At 43.4% G+C, this 17,929-nt stretch overlaps 1 protein-coding gene across 18 annotated transcripts in view; it reads left to right on the plus strand.

The window, feature by feature from the left end:
- The window catches only part of SOX5 (SRY-box transcription factor 5), an 876,032-nt gene that overhangs the window by 723,106 nt on the left and 134,997 nt on the right, over positions 1–17,929 (plus strand). The window lies entirely within an intron of this gene.

Below are 17,929 nucleotides of genomic sequence, written 5' to 3' on the forward strand. Positions count from 1 at the left end.
AATTATATATTAAAGCTTTTTGTTCTGTAGTGATGTGACAAATATCCCTGTAATCTCTGTGAAGAAGACCATGTCATATGATGACTCACACCCAACATGGACCTCTGTTTTCAGCATTTGGGTCTATTAAACATAACCTTTAACCAGAAAAAAATAAATAAAAATAAAGTGCACAGATTGGATGTAACAGGGAATAGAGACTTTTCGTCATCACATCTGCTTTGATAATCTATTATTGCATCCATCCCTTTGGGGGAATCTCAAAGGCTGCTTTTATTCTAGGAGACAAGCGAAAGTTTGTAGATGTTGAAGAATTTAGTGCTCAGTATATTCCTCCTTCCAGAATCCTAGGAGATATCAACACAGGCTTTTCTCTGCTGTCTCTGATTCCTTTAGTGTACTGTCTCCCCAAACTTCGAATGCCTTTTCTCAATTAAAACAGTAGACATATTTCACTCTTACTGGCCACACAAATGCATCTTTTCAGAATGGTGGGAACCACCTGCCCTCTCAGCAGCCCACTGATTTTCTCTGAAGACAACACATTCTGTCACATCACTTTGTCAGGAGCTCACATTATTGAATGCTTCTCCAGACAAAAGAAAAATCCTCTATGTAGAAAATGTAATGTCAGAGAGAAAGGTCCTAGTTTCACCTTGGGGAGGGGCTTTAGATCAATGGTAGAACACCTGTTTTTGCATCCAAAAGGACCCTGGCAACTCCAGGAAGGGCTGGATCCACCCGAAATCCGAAAAGGCTGATGCTATTCAGTGCAGTGAACTTGATGGATCACTGGTCTGACTGAGGATAAGGCAGCATCATATGTTCATATAAATGGTCCAGTCAGTGGGCTCAGATCATGTGGGGGAAGAAAGGTAGGCTCCTCTCCCCCCCCCCCAGCCCTGTTGGTCATGTGAATGACCTTCCAGTGGAGAAATGCAATGGGCTTACCTGACCCCAGCAGGGTGTAGTGGTTAGAATGCTGGACTAGGACCAGGGAGACCTGAGTTCAAATCCCCATTCAGCCATGAGACTTGCTGGGTGACTCTGGGCCAGTCACTTCTCTCTCAGCCTAACCTACTTCACATGGTTGTTGTGAGGAGAAACTTAAGTATGTAGTACACCACTCTGGGCTCCTTGGAGGAAGAGCAGGATATAAAATGTAATGATGATGATGATGATAAATAATTAATAACTCCTTCCATGGGTACTTTGGGCTCACAGGAGACATTGATTTATGAATTTGTTTCTCAGGGGATATTGGCATAGCCCAAGCCCAGTGCAGTTTTGAAATTAGAGTTCTAATATTGTTCTCCCGTTTTCCTTCCCTTCTTTCCTACTGCTGTTTCCCCCACTATCAAAATCTACACTGTAAGCTCTTTGCTCCAAGTTCCCTCCCTGGCTTCTCCAAGATAGGGCTGAGAGAGATTCCTGCCTGCAACCTTGGAGAAGCCGCTGCCAGTCTGTGTGGACAATACTGAGCTAGATGGACCTATGGTCTGACTCAGTATAGGGCAGCTTCCTAGGTTCCTATGGGCAGGGACTTATCTTTCCTGCGTCCATTACTCTGCAAAACACCATGTATGTTGATCGTGCTGTAAAAGTTAATAGTAGCAATGTGACATGCCTAATGTTGTATGCCGCATTGCAATTACTAAATTGGCATCAGGCTTTACAGCTGTCTTAACAGTAGTAGTTTGTATTCCCTGAAAATGCACTGTGAACTTCTCCTCCCTACCCCAACTAGCAAAAGTTAAATAATACACATCATTTAAGTAATACAAATAACACAGTAAAAGCCATCAGTAGCCAGCAAAATTTTCCTTTTCTCCCCCAAAGTATGGTGTACTTCTGGCTAAGGGACTCTAACATTTATTAGTCTTGTCTCCGTACTTCTTTCTGTAACACAAGAGCTGAACACTCCACTATGCCTCTGACTGGGTCTCTCTATTTTATCCAGAGCTCAGATTCTAAATACTGTGTTGAGATTGCCATGGGACTCATCTACTTGGAATTCTGATCCCAAGAATCCCTCCGTTGTTCCAGTGGGGTTGCTCAGACGCCTGGCCAATGATGGCTGGATCTCAGGAGCTTCGGCCTTCTAGCACCCTGTATTTTGCTTTGAAACCAGCTCAGCTATAATTACTTCACTCGATGAATCCTGGTACTGTCTGAAGATGCTTAGAAATCTCTTTAGAGATCCCTCTTCTCCACTTTTAGAATTACACTTCCCAGCAATCTCTGGGGAGAAGGAATGACAATAAAACCTGGAGGTGGCAAGTGCCCCCTTAAAGAAGGAACTCACTCCCTGGCACAACTCCTGTGATAACTTGAAGAAATGACACTTTTAAAATATCCAGTGTCTTTTCCTTTATTATAATATTCATATCCAGCACTGATATATAGATATATCGATATATAAAGAGGAGTTCCCCATGGGCTCACATCTGTTTATATTTAGGATGGAAGCATTAATGTGAAAGGCACCATTATTATTCTTTAAGCAATCTAACAAAGCTTTCCCCACTCCAGAAATGCACGTTGTACCATTTGTCTCCCCCCAGTATTTTTCTGGGGCTGCTGCTGATCCGATTAATTTAAGTCTGTGGAATACAAATGCTGAGAATGAGAGAGAGAGAGAGAGAGAGAGAGAGAGAGAGATCTCCTGCACATTATGGACTGACTTCTTTTTGTCCCCTGTGTGCATTTAATTTTTCTCCCTTGCTCCACTGTCGGATGCCCAGTTTGTGCATGCCACTTTGGGAAGCCATGTTTCACTCCTCAATGGGTTAGAAAATGCTACTAATAATCCTAAGTCTTCTCTGAACCTTTGGCTCCAAGAGCTTAAACACTGAGATGCTAACATTCCTCCAAAGCAGGTGCTCAGTGGTGAGAGGGGGGCTCTCCATCCCCCACCCCCAGCACACCTGCTCGAGGAGACGAGCATCTGGCCCTCTGCATTCAGTGCTAGCAGTTTCCAAGTTTTAATTTTAGCCACAGTTGAGGATAAAATAACCTTTTCTCATTTGTCTCCTCTTTTCTCTCCTCTTCTCCCTTCCCCACTTTTCTCTCTCTTCTCCCCTCCCTCCTTGTTCTTCTGCTATGTATGTGGAGAATGGGATTTTATTTGCTTATAAAGCAAATAAATAAATAAATAAATAAATCCCATTTCCCACATAGTGGAGGAACAGTAAAGATCTCAAGAGGGGAAGAGGAAAAATGTTGGGGAGGATGGCTAGTGAAACAACATAGCAATAGCCAAGAGGATGGCATTTGAAGCCGAAAGCACAGTGGGAAGCAAAATCGGGGAATCGCATAAAAGCACGAGACATGATTAAGCCAAAGATAACTCATTTAAATCCCATTGATTTCAGTGGGGGGAGAGTGAGAACATTCTTAATGCTTCCATTGAAATAAATGGGTCTCAGAAGTGCTTAGCCTTAGCTGGAGAGCATCCAAGTTCAGTTCAACCACTGGTGCAGTTGGCGGTCAGGATTAAGGGGTTAAGCCAAAGGCTTCACAGATAAGGCAGGTTTTGAAAGAGGGTTTGAAGGAAAAGAGAAGCGACCCCATCATAGGGATGATAGGATTTCCCGCATTCTGTTCTGTATTGTTCATCTGGCTTGCTCAGTCCCGCATTCCACTTCTGAATTCCTGTGTAACTTGGAGAATTCCTCAAATTGATTCCTGAATTGGAGCATGAGCGTTTTGCTGTAACTCCCAGTTCTTTTAAGTACATTTTCATCTCCCCTCTCTATGTAGCTGATGTTAATATGTGCATTGATAAAAGATGGAGGGGCAGGAAGCAATGTTGATCTAATCATATGTATGACTGCAACAACATTGTGTGTGTGTCTGTGTCTGTGTGGTATTTTACTGATGTGGTGAAATACCACACAGAATGAATCGATACGGCCCTCGTGCAATCACATCATGTTAACTTTTGGCAAAGTTTTATTATTTTTTTATTATTTTTTCATTTTTACATTTTATATCCCGCTCTTCCTCCAAGGAGCCCAGAACGGTATACTACATACTCAAGTTTCTCCTCACAACAACCCTGTGAAGTAGGTTAGGCTGAGAGAGAAGTGACTGGCCCAGAGTCACCCAGCAAGTCTCATGGCTGAATGGGGATTTGAACTTGGGTCTCCCTGGTCCTAGTCCACCACTCTAACCACTACACCACGCTGGCTTATGTGCATTGGTCTGTCATGGGGAGGAAAGACACAAATGTCATGAAGGAACTGAAGTCGGTTGCAAACTATGCATGCATACCACTCTCCCAATATTTGGAAAACTTTAAAAAAAAGTATGCAGCCTCACCAAAATGCCACAGTATCTCCATGCTATGCATGTGTTACCTGAACCTGTGCCTGAGGATGGTGAAGGTTTTCAGCAGCTCCCCCCCCCACCAGAAGCAGAAGAGGTTGCGACTGTCTTGAGGGAATGTTCTTCAAGTGAAGAAATTTCCCATCTTTTTGTTCCGCCCCCCCCCCCCACGCCCGACCACCTTGCCACAGAGTTCCATCAGCTCAACCCACTTGCTTGTCTGTTAAACTTAACTGAGCCGAAAAACATTCCATCTCATTGACTAACATGGGGACAGGTTTGGGTTTGGGGTGGGTTTTTGGTTGTTGTTGTTTTGCCCCCTTACATTTTTTTCTTCAGAATTTTGAACATTGACATATCTGCTGGTCACTTCACGTCTGTCAATACCTCCCACTTGCCTGCAGACACTCTGGGTATCTATCCATAAGCATCATAACATTTCCAGTTCTTTCAGAAATAGTTCTGACAATGATAGGGTTTCTAATGCATTGGTTCTAGTTCAAAAATATGATCAGGTAGTTCCAAACTCCAAAATCTGGGGAGAGATTTGAATAGGGGAGAATTCTGAAAGCATCCATAGCCCAACATAGGTGTTCCGGGAAGGGGCTCAGGGCTATGATGTGCCAGGCAAATGATACCTCAAGGCAAAATATGGTGTTCCATGAGTGATTAGATTGACCATGTGCCAAAGAACCGCACAGCTAGTTCTGTGTCCCCATGCTTGTGTTTCGCTAACAGCTCTCAATAGTGCATGGCAAAGTGCTTTTGAAAATGAGGGATTTGGGGAAGTACGTTGTGATATGGCATGGAAAGGAGCCGCAACCCTCGCCCAGTGGCAGAGCATCTACTTTGCATACAGAAGGTCCTAGGTTCCCTCCATAGCAGCATTTCCAAGACAGGGCTGAGAAAGACTCCTGCCTGCAACCTTGGAGAAGCCGCTGCCAGTCTGTGTAGACAATACTGAGCTAGATGGACCTAGGGTCTGACTCAGTATAAGGCAGCTTCCTCTGTTTCTATGAACTGTTACTTTATTTTAATCTACTTTCTGAAGGGAAGGAAGCTTATGGGATCACCATGTCTCCTTTTGTGTATGTGTCCCTAATAACGTCTGTGTTTATAGTCCGATGTACATATACATTCTGGAAGAGGGGAGAAGGGGGTGGAGCTCAGTGGTAGAGCTGTGATGATAGCGCTCAGTAGATATTACTGAGCTTACTGCACCAATGGTCTGACTTGATGTAAGGCAGCTTCCTCTGATCCTATGAGATTGTTCATTTTTTTTAAAAAAAGGTCAAAAATCTCTCTGAGCACACCCAAATCCTTGGTCACACTTAAAGGAGCTTCTTCGGTCCCAGGCACTACGTAGCACTGTAGCTTGTGGACATGACACAGAGGAGGGGCAAATATGAACAGAGTGAAATTTCAAATTTTTATTTATTTATTTATTTTAGAGAGAGAGAAACAATAGCTGATTCATCACTTCATTCATGGGCTGCACCGAGACCAGAGTTCCAGCCCTTAAAATACTTCCACCCTCCTCCCCTTTTTATTGCCTGGAATCTTAAGAGCTTTATCATTTGCAGTCATAAAATGAAAATATACACCAAACCCTCAAAGGGCAAGTATGAAATTAAATTATATTTGGGCATCTGTAACCTTTTAAAACGATCAGATTCCAGTTAATGTATTTCTTCCTGTTCCGAGGGCTGCCATGGTGTTTGATGGTGGGAAGCAGTCCAAAGGGCATTGGGAGATAATAAATTCACTGGAAGTTTCACCCCGAGGCAGTCCTCAATACACCATGGCTTCCATTTAGTAGGCCTGACCAAAAATCTTGTCACATTCAAAGGTCACCGAGGTTGGGGTTGCTGCATCCCATCGATCCTTCCCCAGTGGGAAGGAAAGACAGCTGAGCTCATAAGCAGTCATCAGAATCTGGAAGAGAAGCTAACATGGATGGGAGGATGGTCAGGAGAGGAGGGGGCGGTACGTCTGGCAAGGTCTTTGGTATCGTGTCAGCTAATGATAACAGATAACAGCCTTGCGGGCTTATTTAAGGATGATGCTGGACTGCCCATTCCGGCTTCTCCCATACATTAGTCTCACAAAAGTAGTATCTCCTCTTTTTCTTTTCAATGAAGGGCCCGATTCAGTCAAAGCCAGGCACTTTCCCAGCCCTCTGGATGCAAATGCTTGAATCAATGTGACTTGGAAAAGCTTAACTGGGTGGATTGGACCCCACTTTTTGGTACTGAGGGCAGGATTCTGTTATATACCATTTCTGCTTCAGTAGGTTGATATTGCATCTGCAACCTATATGTCCCCCACAACCCCTTAAACTAATCATAGTTGATATACATCTTTTAGAACATTCTCAAAATTCTTCTTCACACAGATTATTTTAGTAATCCCTAGAGCAACTCTGTAAAGTAGATTGATATTATTAATAAGGTTGAGGCAGACATTTTCTTCGGAGAACTTTAGGCTCAAAAATCTGGATGTTATGCTTCCCCCAAACCACATATACACATGGCTTATCTTTTTTTCACTCCCAGGACACCCAGTAGATGGCAGATGCAATGACTTTGTTCCCATAAGTCCCACGATGACCATTGTGGCTGGAGATGATGGGAGTTGTAGACCACAACTCAGACACAGTGAGACACAACTCAGACACAGTGGGACACAATTCAGACACAGTGAGGCTCTTCACACGAGCAGTGTGAAGCGCCGGGAGGAGGTTTGTGGGGAGAGTGGCTTTGACCTACTCTCCCCACTGATGATCATGTACCTGTCGCTGGGCGGGCCAGGTTCCTGCTGGTCGTGAGAATAGCTTCAGTGTCCTTTATAGTTTGCCCTGTTTTTATTTTCACCATGTGAATCCTCTTCCACACACTCCAAATTCAAAAGCACGAGCTCATATGTTCAAGATAGACTGCAGGTGGAGGCACATATGAATTCCCTGCACACAGAAAACCAGATATTGGAGAGAAAAGTTCTAGCCTATCCTTCTCCCTGATCAGCTTGGTTTCTATGCTGATGTTTTTTCAAGGAGAAGCATTCACTTCCATTAAGCATTATGGAGACATTCCAGAAAACATCTACCCTTTTTACAGATGGGGAAACCCAAGGCAGAAACTAGTCCCAGAGACTATCAGCAATTCAATGGCAGAGTACTCAGACACACACAGACCAGATAACTGAATGAAGTGACTTGGATAATAAGAACATAAGAACAGCCCTGCTGGATCAAGCCAAAGGCCTATCTAGTCCAGCATCCTGTTTCACACAGGGGCCCACCAGATGCCTCTGAGAAGCCCACAGGCAAGAGGGGAGGGCATGCCTTCTCTCTTGCTGTTGCTCCTCTGCAACTGATATTTAGAGGCATCTTGCCTCTGTGGCTAGAGGTGGCCTATAGCCACCAGCCTAGTAGCCCTCAATAGACCTGTTCTCCATGTGTTTGCCCAAGCCCCTTTTAAAACCATACAAGCTAGTGGTCATCACAACCCATGGCAGAGAATTCAATAGATTAATTATGTGCTGTGTGGGGAAAGCACATCCTTTGTTGGTCCTAAATGTCCTGGCCTTCAGTTTCATAGGATAACCCCTGGTTCTAGTGTTGTGAGAGAGCGAGAAAAATGTCTCTCTGTCCACTCTCTCTACCCCATGCATAATTTTATATACCTCTATCATGTCTCCCTGTAGTCGGCTCTTTTCCAAACTAAAAAGCCCCAGATATTGCAGCCTTGCCTCATAAGGAAGGCGCTCCAGGCCCCTGATCATCTTTGTTGCCTTCTTCTGCATCATCATCATCATCATCATCATCATCATCATCATCATCATCATCATCATTTATTGGCAGGGGCACTCGGAGCAGGGCCACTGAAGGAGGTCCTTTTCTCATTCTACAATGTCCTTCTTAAGATACAGTGACCAGAACTGTACTCAGTACTCCAAATGTGGCCGCACCATAGATTTGTATGACTGATTGATTGATTAAGTGCCATCAGGTCGGTGTCAACTCTCAGCGACCACACAGATAGATTCTAATGGCATTATAATATTAACTTTTTTATTTTCAGTCCCCTTCCAAATGATTCCTAGCATGGAATTGGCCTTTTCCACAGTTGCTGCACACTGAGTTGACACTTTCAATGAGCTGTCCACCACAACCCCAAGATCTCTCTCCTGGTTATAGTCACTGACAGCTCAGACCCCATCAGTGCATGTGTTAAGTTGGGGTTTTTTTTTTGCCCCAATATGCACCATTTCACACTTGCTTACATTGAACCTCATCTGCCAGTTTGTCACCTATTCACCCAGTTTGGGGAGATCCTTTGGGAGTTCCTCACAATCTATTTTGGATTTCACTATCCTAAATAGTTTAGTGTCATATGTAAATTTGGCCACTTTGCTGCTTAGCCCCACTTCTAGATAATTTATGAACAAGTTAAAGAGCACTGGGCCCAGTAGAGATCCCTGGGGGACCCCACTTCTTCCTTCCTTCCTTCCATTGTGAAAACTGTCCACTTCTTCTTGCCTGTGTGTGGACTGTAGCACTTTACAAAGCATGTGAGAACTCGTATGGTTGCAATGCTTTCCATATATGAAAATATTGAGCATGTAGGAAACCAACATGTCAGAGTGAAGGGTAGGCTACCAGTTATTGTGGCCATTTTCTTGACTAATGAAGCATAAGTGGTATCTGAAATGTGCTGGTGCTGCTGATAGGTTGGACTAACATAGCACTAGTGTTTGTGCAAGTGGAAGGATTTGATGACCTCCTTTTCCTCCAGAAATGTTCTGTGCCACCCGAATATATGTCCCTGAGTGTCATGCATTCCTCAAGGACATATTTTTTGGGTGGCACAGTGCACAGAAGTCTTCTGAGGGAAGGGGGAGTCATTGAAATGTGTCCACCACCCACCACTCCCATTTGAATGCAGGTGCTGCATTAGTCTGGAGCTCAGCTTGCACTTCTAATGCGGGACTTCGGCTTTAATAAGATGCTGGCCACTGACACATTCTAATGAAATTGTTTCTTGACTGATAACCTGAAAACACTGGAAAAATGTGTATCCTTTGTGACTGCTTGGAACAGCATCTCAAGACTCAGTAGAGAAGACTGAATGTCATATGGGGAGTCAGCTGTTGGAACATATTGCATGGGAATGCTGTTCAGTAAAAGGAGATGGCTTATGGGGAACAAGAAAAGCGGTGGCAATTTCTCTCCCTCTCCCCAACCTGCTGTCAGCCAGCGTTGTCTTCTGTGAACAATAGGGGGACATCTGATACTTAAGGCACCAGCAAAAAATGCTGTAGTGTCACAATGCACTAGGCATGCTTGGTGGAGAAATGCCAAGTACAGTGGCTGCTCAGATAATGCAAATTTCATTCTTGGTGTGGCAAACCCTGCAGTTAACAAAGAGAAAAAGGCAATATAACAAGAGATGTGCAGGGGTGTGCCCTAAGGAGTTCCTCTAGTTTCCTTGACACTCTGGCTTCCCTTGGAACTCCACAGATGTTTCACCTGAAGAGAGAACCCCAAATATGGGTGAAATTTTGTGGCAGCCGAAAGCATGATATACTTAGCAATAAATGTTCTACACCTGTGATATAAAGCACAGGATTAGCTGAGAATCATAATAGTTAAAATAAAAGAGACTTGTGGCACTAACGATTAAGGGTCATGTGCTTTTCATATGCAAGAGCCTACAATCATCCAAGAGGATTCACGGGACTCTGACCAAACATAAGAGGGGCTCTCTAGACACTGATATACACACCCACACCCCAGCACCCAATTTCAATCAACACAGGCCCATTCATGCATTACGTTCAACACTTGTACGACGGGTTTACCGTTTACAAGGTACAGATCTGTACACCAGTACAGTCATTCACATGTTATGTTGAACACAGGTACAGAAGTACACTTCCTACCTATACCATTTGTTTGAAGGGCCTGTATCCAGGTTCGCTTTAAAAATGTCCAGTCATCCATACAATACGTGCATGAATCTCTACACTCATACAGCATAATGTCCATGGGCAAAGAATGCACCTCCCAACCCAGAAACAAGTTATGAAGGAGTGGCAGCATTATATATAAGATGGGGACTTCGACTGACTCATTTGGTTTCAGTCTCCCTCCGCCCCCAATTTGATATCCCTCTTTCTTCAATATAAAAAAGACACCTATGCTAAGCTTTGATTAAAATGCAGATTTATATAAGTGTAATCAATTACCTAATTGTTTAAAAGGCAGCTGATTAATCGGCTAAAACTATTTAATGAGTTGGGAAGACTAGCAATATTTGGATCTCTTTGGATTTTCCTAAACTTTAGTCTGTTATAGCAACTTCTTTTCCCTTGGCATTCTTCATGTACATCCCGTTTAGCACGTCCCTTGCTCATTAAACCTCTTATCAGACCCAAGAAGCTGATGGGACATGCAAGTAGTTTGTGGTGTTGTGACTATATATGAGTTTTTGCATTTTATCTGCTGGAAAAATTCCATGTTCCCTCGTCAGTCACATCTTCAACTGGAAGCTTGGGAGAATGTGTGTGTGGGTGGGTGTGGGGAGGAGGGTGTTTGTTAATATCTGCTTTAGTGTTGCTTTTGATACAAGAAAGATAAGACACGTTTTTTACCCTATTAAAAATTGTTCTACTTACTCTCCTCCTGTTAACTGCAAATTTGCAAATAATTAATTTTTAGCATGTGGATTAGGGTCTTTCTTAATTAATCTCATTGTTAGCAATTGAAAACTCTTGTACATATGGACAGTAATTTCAGTTTATAATGATTTGGGGTGACGTTGTAATAACTTGGGAGATGCAACACATTTCTTGGTTGTTTTTTTAAAAAATGCCCTGGTTTGCTCTGTTATATCAGTGAGTAGCAAAGTTGGATTTTGGCTGACAGACTGGAATTTGGATCGTTGGAAGGGCAGATTGTTGGAAGGGCAGGACTTCTGAGCCAACTTGTGTTGTATTTTCACATACACAGAAATCAAAATCACTATAGACCTATCCAGACATTATGTTGTGCCTGCATTTAACACAAGAATGGCAACTTTAGCCACTGGTTGCTGATGACCAATAGCAGAAGAGGACTATTGCCTCATGGTCTGCCTGTGGATACTAATAGCTTATGGAGGCAAATCTGGTTGGCTACTGTAGAAAGCAGGATTCTGGGCAACTGGATAGACCATTGGTCTGATCCGGCAGTGCTCTTCTGGGGGTGGGACTGTAGTTCAATGGTAGAGCATCTGCTTAGCATGCAGAAAGCCTCAGGTTCAATCCCTGGCATCTCCAAGTAGGGCTGGGAAAGATTCCTGCCTGAAACCTTGGAGAGGCTACTGCCAGTCAGTGCCGACAATACTGAGCTAGATGCAGCAATAGTTTGACTCAGTATACGGCAGCTTCCTATGCTCTGATGTTCTTATGGAGAGCAGCAAATTGAAAGGACAGCATTCAGCTTGAAACCACAGGCAGGTAGCTGTGTGCTTAACCCTTTCTCCACCCAACACTGTTCCTCCTCCAAGGTTGTTTTTTCATTGATTCATTATTATTACATTTATATCCCGCTCTTCCTCCAAGGAGCCCAGAGCGGTGTACTACATACTTGAGTTTTTCCTCACAACAACCCTGTGAAGTAGGTTAGGCTGAGAGAGAAGTGACTGGCCCAGAGTCACCCAGCTAGTATCATGGCTGAATGGGGATTTTAACTCGGGTCTCCCCGGTCCTAGTCCAGCACTCTAACCACTACACCACGCTGGCTAATGTAATTACTGTAATGTAATTAATGTTAATGTACCATTAACACCTGGTAATGTGGCAAGCATGTGTCCAGAACCTCAGCCGAGGGGAAAGTGACAGAGAGAGTGCAGCATTCATTTCATCCCTTAGTTCCCTAAGTTATCAATGTCACTTGGATGCTTGTAGTTCCTTTCATTTTTGTGTCACTCATACTTTAGGTAGCAGAATTATGAAGACAAGATTGACTATAACCAGGTGTACTAACCATCATGTAGGGTAAAATGGTCATTCTTTTCAGTGTTGTGATATGCTTGCATGTTGGATTTGGAAATCAGAGAATGTTGTGATGGTGGGGTGTGTGTGTGTGTCTGTGTGTGCAAGCAAGTGGAGGGGAGAAGCCGCCATATGGGTCATGAAATGGGGCATCACTTAACATGGTTATATCCAACCCTCCTCATTCTGCATGTCAATTAATCCAGTCCTAGAGGCAAGAGACAGGTGCTAATTTTCTGCCAGAACCCTTTGTAATAGTTTTCTCTGCAGGAGGCCATATCTTGTGTGGATATATTACACAGAGAGAAAGAAGAATGGTGTGTGTGTGTGTGTGTGTGTGTGTGTGTGTGTGTGTGTGTGTGTGTGTGAAATATAAAATTCCTCTCTCATGTCAAATCTAGCACTTTTACTGGAAAACTTAAGACCACAGTTTATCACTGCAAATTTGTATTGTAATTGAATTTTTAATGTTTCGGTATATTTATCATGAAAATTAAGACTAGCCCTAAAGAAAAGTCCAATATCCTTCACAAATTAACCCACTCTGTGGTTAGCCGAGGACTCGCTGGCATTTGCTTGGCTGGTTCAAAAAGCTTAATTTGTTCTGTGAACTGTGTCACATTTTCGGTTCTCCATTACTGTCAGTCAACTGATCCAGATAAAGGCACAAGCGACAGTGATGGTGACGACAACAGACACTCATTGCTCTCTGCACAGCCTTCGTTCATCAGAGGAGTGTGTGTGCATGCGCACGCACAGTCAATCGGTTCTCCCCCTCCAGTTCAGGCAGAGATGAAAGAGGTTGACACGTATGCCTTATGGGTTAGCTCGGAGAGCTCACAGCCCCACATGAGGTGCTGGGAAGGGGCACCCGCAAAAGGCAGATATGAATTTGGAAGGGAAATGTTGAAATGGTGATGGGGGAGTGGGGGTACATTTAAGTTTGGGAAGAAAATATACATTTTCCCTCCAAGTAAGACCTTAGGCTGGGCTCATTTCTAGGAGTGGTACTAAGGGTCCTTTTTGTCTTTCTGAGAAGCGCTTAATAGGATGTGACAGGAAGATATTCACAGGCCCTCTATTCTACATAAGGAGAATTGTTTGTTTTTCATTTTGAGGGGGCAAGTTTGTGTATCGTATTTTATTTATTTAAATTATCTCTAGCCCTCCTTTTTGTTAAAAGCAAAATCCAAAGGGGCCTATCAGGTAATAAGAAAGCAATATCAAACAAGCAAGAAGCAACAAACAGAGGCAATAAGTATGGTTTTTAGAACGTAAAACAAAGGGGATCAATATTTTATTGTATTTAATATATGTAATGGCCACCTTTCAATGTAAATCCGCAGAGTAACTTGCAGTTAAAAGCCACATAAAATGCATAAAATTCAACATAAAATCCATGGAATAATCGCAGAAATGGCAAGCATAAGATCAACACAGTTCAACAGAACTATAAAAGCCACGTATAAAGCATGCTGAAATGCCTGGACTATTTTTTAAAAAGTCTTCACCTGGTACCAAAAAGACATCAGAGTTAGTGTCAGGCAAGCTTCTCTAGGCAGGACATTATGGCTGACATATTGTGCAATGTTGCACACACACTGAAACAAAATGTGTGCACAGTTGTGCAAGTGTGCTCTTGCATAGCTGCAAAAGTGAGGTGGATGCAGTTGTGCAACTTGATTGCATTGCATTGCATTTCTAGACCACCCCATCCAATGGCTTTGGGAGGTGCACAACAAATTTTAAAAAGATAAAAACACCATTTAAAAAACACACTGCTTAAAACAATATAAAATCAATTTTAAAACAATTCAGAGCCATTTAAAACAAATTAAAATTCTTAAAAACAATTTAAAAACCTTGGAAGGCCAGGCCAAACAAGTAAAGGACATAAATAAAAAGAGCTGGGGTGAATGGAAAGTAAAATTTTACCTCAAATTTGGTGGCAGCTGCAGTGGTTGGGGGTGGCAGCAGGGCTCCCCCTTCCTGCTCTGAAGCCATCCCCAGCAACCACCGCAGCCACTGGTGGTGGCAAATTTAAGGCCCTCTTTGGGTGGTCTGAGTTTGGTCCCACCCCACAAAGGGGAGTGCTGGTTTGCGTTCGAACTAGACCGGCCCTGGGTCTAAGAACTGGTCTATGGGACACTTCAGGGGTATGCTTGTGCGCCGAAGTCTGAACCGGGCCACAGCCAGCCTGACCTATCATTCAGGAGGCTGGTGAGGGGCTTGGAGGAGCCCCCACCACTCCAACCTCCAATGTCCCCAGAGACTTGCCTCCACCTGAAAATAAAAGGTACTAAGGACTCTTTCGCTCACCCTCCCCCAATACTAACGATAAGGAATCCCCCTTTACTTGTAAAGGGGAATCCTCACCGGATTCCCCTTTAGAAGTATACCCATGAACCGGACTGGGCCAGTTCAAATTTGATCCAGATTCAGACCAAACTGGTTCCATGCACACCCAGTGCCCTTTAAAGAAAGGGCCTGTTTTCATCTCAGAACAAAATGACCCTGTTTCGATTTGAAACCGTTTTTTGTTTCATTCACCATTTTGGAGGCCTCTTTTTTCCCTTGCTGATTGTACTGGCTTTCAATCCTATGGGTGTTTGGGGGAAAGGTAAAAAAAAAAATTAAAATTGCCTGCTTGTCAATTTATTTTGTCGGTTGGGTGGTAAGTAGAACCTATCATGCCATACCACCCACGTTGATATCCCTAGGAACTACCCATGAAGAACAATGGGGTGTTTTGAGTTTCCCCATTGTTCCCTATGGTTGAAACATTTGGAACACTTCAAGTTCTGTTCCCTCGAAACAACCGGATCGATGGCTGTTTCGCTTAAACCTTTCAGATGTCTGAGTATTGTTTCAGGCTCGAAACAAAATGTAAAATCCGTTTTGGGCACACCCCTACTTCAGAGCATTCCAACCCTTGATCCCAGCTCCTGAGAAGTTTTAGAAATATGTTAGGCACAAAACTGTATGCCTTCGTCATCAGAGTGGATACCTGTTAACGCTATAGAAAGGCTTTCCTTTTTCTGACACTGAAAGCTTTGGCACATTGCTTCCATTGGGCCTTCCTTTAAGTTCATGTACTGTGCAAAAGAGCGATGTCCTTTTCTGCCCTTAAAAAAACCAAAAAACTGATTCATGCTTATGTGTGCCTTCTCCCTTTTTAGCTGTTTCCCTAGGAAAAACAGCAGGGCTCAACTGCACTGAGATTTCAGGCCACCAGATAAGACTGTGGATAATCTGACGGTGTGGCTTTCTTTGTTCACTTGGAGCATTTACATTGCTTACATCGGACAACACATTCATATGGAATGTATCAGCCAACAGTGTTTACCCAGATGACCCTATCAAATTTCCTTTCTGGCCAGCTTTCAAGTCTTTTCACTCCATTTCAATTACTGTCACATGGCGTGAACATTGTTATGTACAAATATGTGACTTATTTGGGCAACCGTCCAGTTTGCTATTCTTAATTTGCAAAGGGAGAGGCAATCTGGTCCGCTAACTTCACAGTGATGCATTATCGCAGAAGCTGAGTAACAAATTTTATAAGCTGATGATAGGAAGTGCCTAGTGATAAGTTCCTGCATGTGAACAACATGGAAGGAGATCTTGCAGTCAGAGCAGAAGGGAGCTGGAGCCATGAGGTCTGGGCTTTAGAGTTCCTTCAGATGCTACATTGCACTCTACAAAGCAGTCATGGTAACTGAATAGCACTGAACAGGCAATAGATTGAATGAATGTGACTATGTCACATGTAAAGGCTCTGACTATCCCAGGGTGTAGGCATGTGGTACAGCCACCTTGATGAAGCTGAGCAGATCAGGCCTGTGTGAGAAACTGCCTGCAAACCCAAAGTATGCTGTGGGATATAAATGAAATACATTTTCATTTCATCCCTCACCAACTGCAAGTGTTCAATTCCTGGAAAACCCTGCAATTGGCAAATTTGTATTTGGCGAGGCATTAAAACTAATGGGAAACAGGGAGTTAGGGGAATCGCGATTGTGAAAATACCTAAAAATAAAGAAAAAATACTAGAAAATCAGCAAAAATCCCTTAAAATTGCCAAGAGTCAGCATGAGCAGATTAAACCTCTGGAAATTTTTGAACCTCACAAAATCACTCAAAGGTACTTTAAATCATGAGGAGTCGGCAGGGTCAGCAACAGGAATGAGAGAATTGAACCTCTGAACCACAAAAATCAGAACCTCCCCCATCACTAAAAAATCTCACCAATCATATATACTCCGCCTTGGGATTGTGTTAATGAAAGGTGGTATAAATATTTAAAAATAATACATACATACATACATACTCAGATTCTCAGTTGGCAAGACCGATCACAATTTCCCAGTCACAGATACTCCAAACCACAATTGGGGAAACCACAATTGGTGAGGGATGACAGTACATAAACATTACTATAAATCAGTGTTCTTCAGTGTAAGTCCTGGGGGCCAGTGGCAGTTCCCACCAACCCTAAGTGTGGCCCCCTGATTAATTTTTGAGGGGCCCTGTGTGAATTTTCAGCCAAAGCTGCATATTCTGCACAGTCCATCACCATGTGGAGGTGACCATTCTCACCATGCAGTGTTGCACTTTGCCCAGCGCCAGTCATTTAATGGAAATGGAGCCATTTTGAGCCCCTGCGCCATCTTGGAAGGTGTGCACAGAGCACTGAACATAAGAACAGTCCTGCTGCCTGCTGAATCAGGCCCAAGGCCCATCTAGTCCAGCAATGACCCACCAGATGCTTCTGGAAGCCCACAGGCTGGACTTACTTACTAGTATGTGTAGCTCTTCCCAGTGCTTTCCTCCTAGGGCTCTTAAGACAGGACTCCATCTTTCTTAAAGAGCCCTCCCAGCACTGGGAAAAGCACAGGGGGAAATGCCCTCACATTGAAGCTTTTTTGCCAAAGTGCTTGGAAAATAGTGCTTGGAAAATAGTGATGAGCACTGATATAAATGGTTGAAGGAAATAACAAGGGATTGTGGTCTTTCCATCCCCTCTGTGGTTGAGATTTTGATTGAAACCGAATTGGAACAGAGACCTTTCAGTGCCAGCAACAATGTTTCCTATGGGTGCTTTAACTTATTTTATTGTTTTCACTCTTGATTTATTCGATTTTCACCGTGAAAGTTGAAGAAACCCATTCTTCAAAATTGCTTTCTGTGATTTTGATTTTATTGTTATGGACCGGCATCCAGACCCTCACTGCGCTTGTGCAGCAAGGCTGAGTTCCAGATTAAGGCTGCACTATTGCGTGACCTCTGAAAATGTATTCAGTACTTGGTTTGGGCCCCTTTTGCAGAAATTACTGCCTCAGTGTGGCGTGGCATGGATGCTATCAGCCTGTGGCACTGATGAGGTATTATGGAAGACCAGGATGCTTCATTAGCGGCCTTCAGCAATTCTGCATTGTTTGGTCTGATGTCTCTCATCCTTCTCTTGGCAATGCCCCATAGATTCTCTATGGGGTCAGGTCAGGCGAGTTTGCTGTCCAATCAAGCACAGTACACTGTATACTTTTCAGAGGTCCGATATTGT

This window comes from Hemicordylus capensis, chromosome 5 (assembly GCF_027244095.1).
Source record: "Hemicordylus capensis ecotype Gifberg chromosome 5, rHemCap1.1.pri, whole genome shotgun sequence".
In the NCBI taxonomy this organism is placed as follows: domain Eukaryota; kingdom Metazoa; phylum Chordata; class Lepidosauria; order Squamata; family Cordylidae; genus Hemicordylus; species Hemicordylus capensis.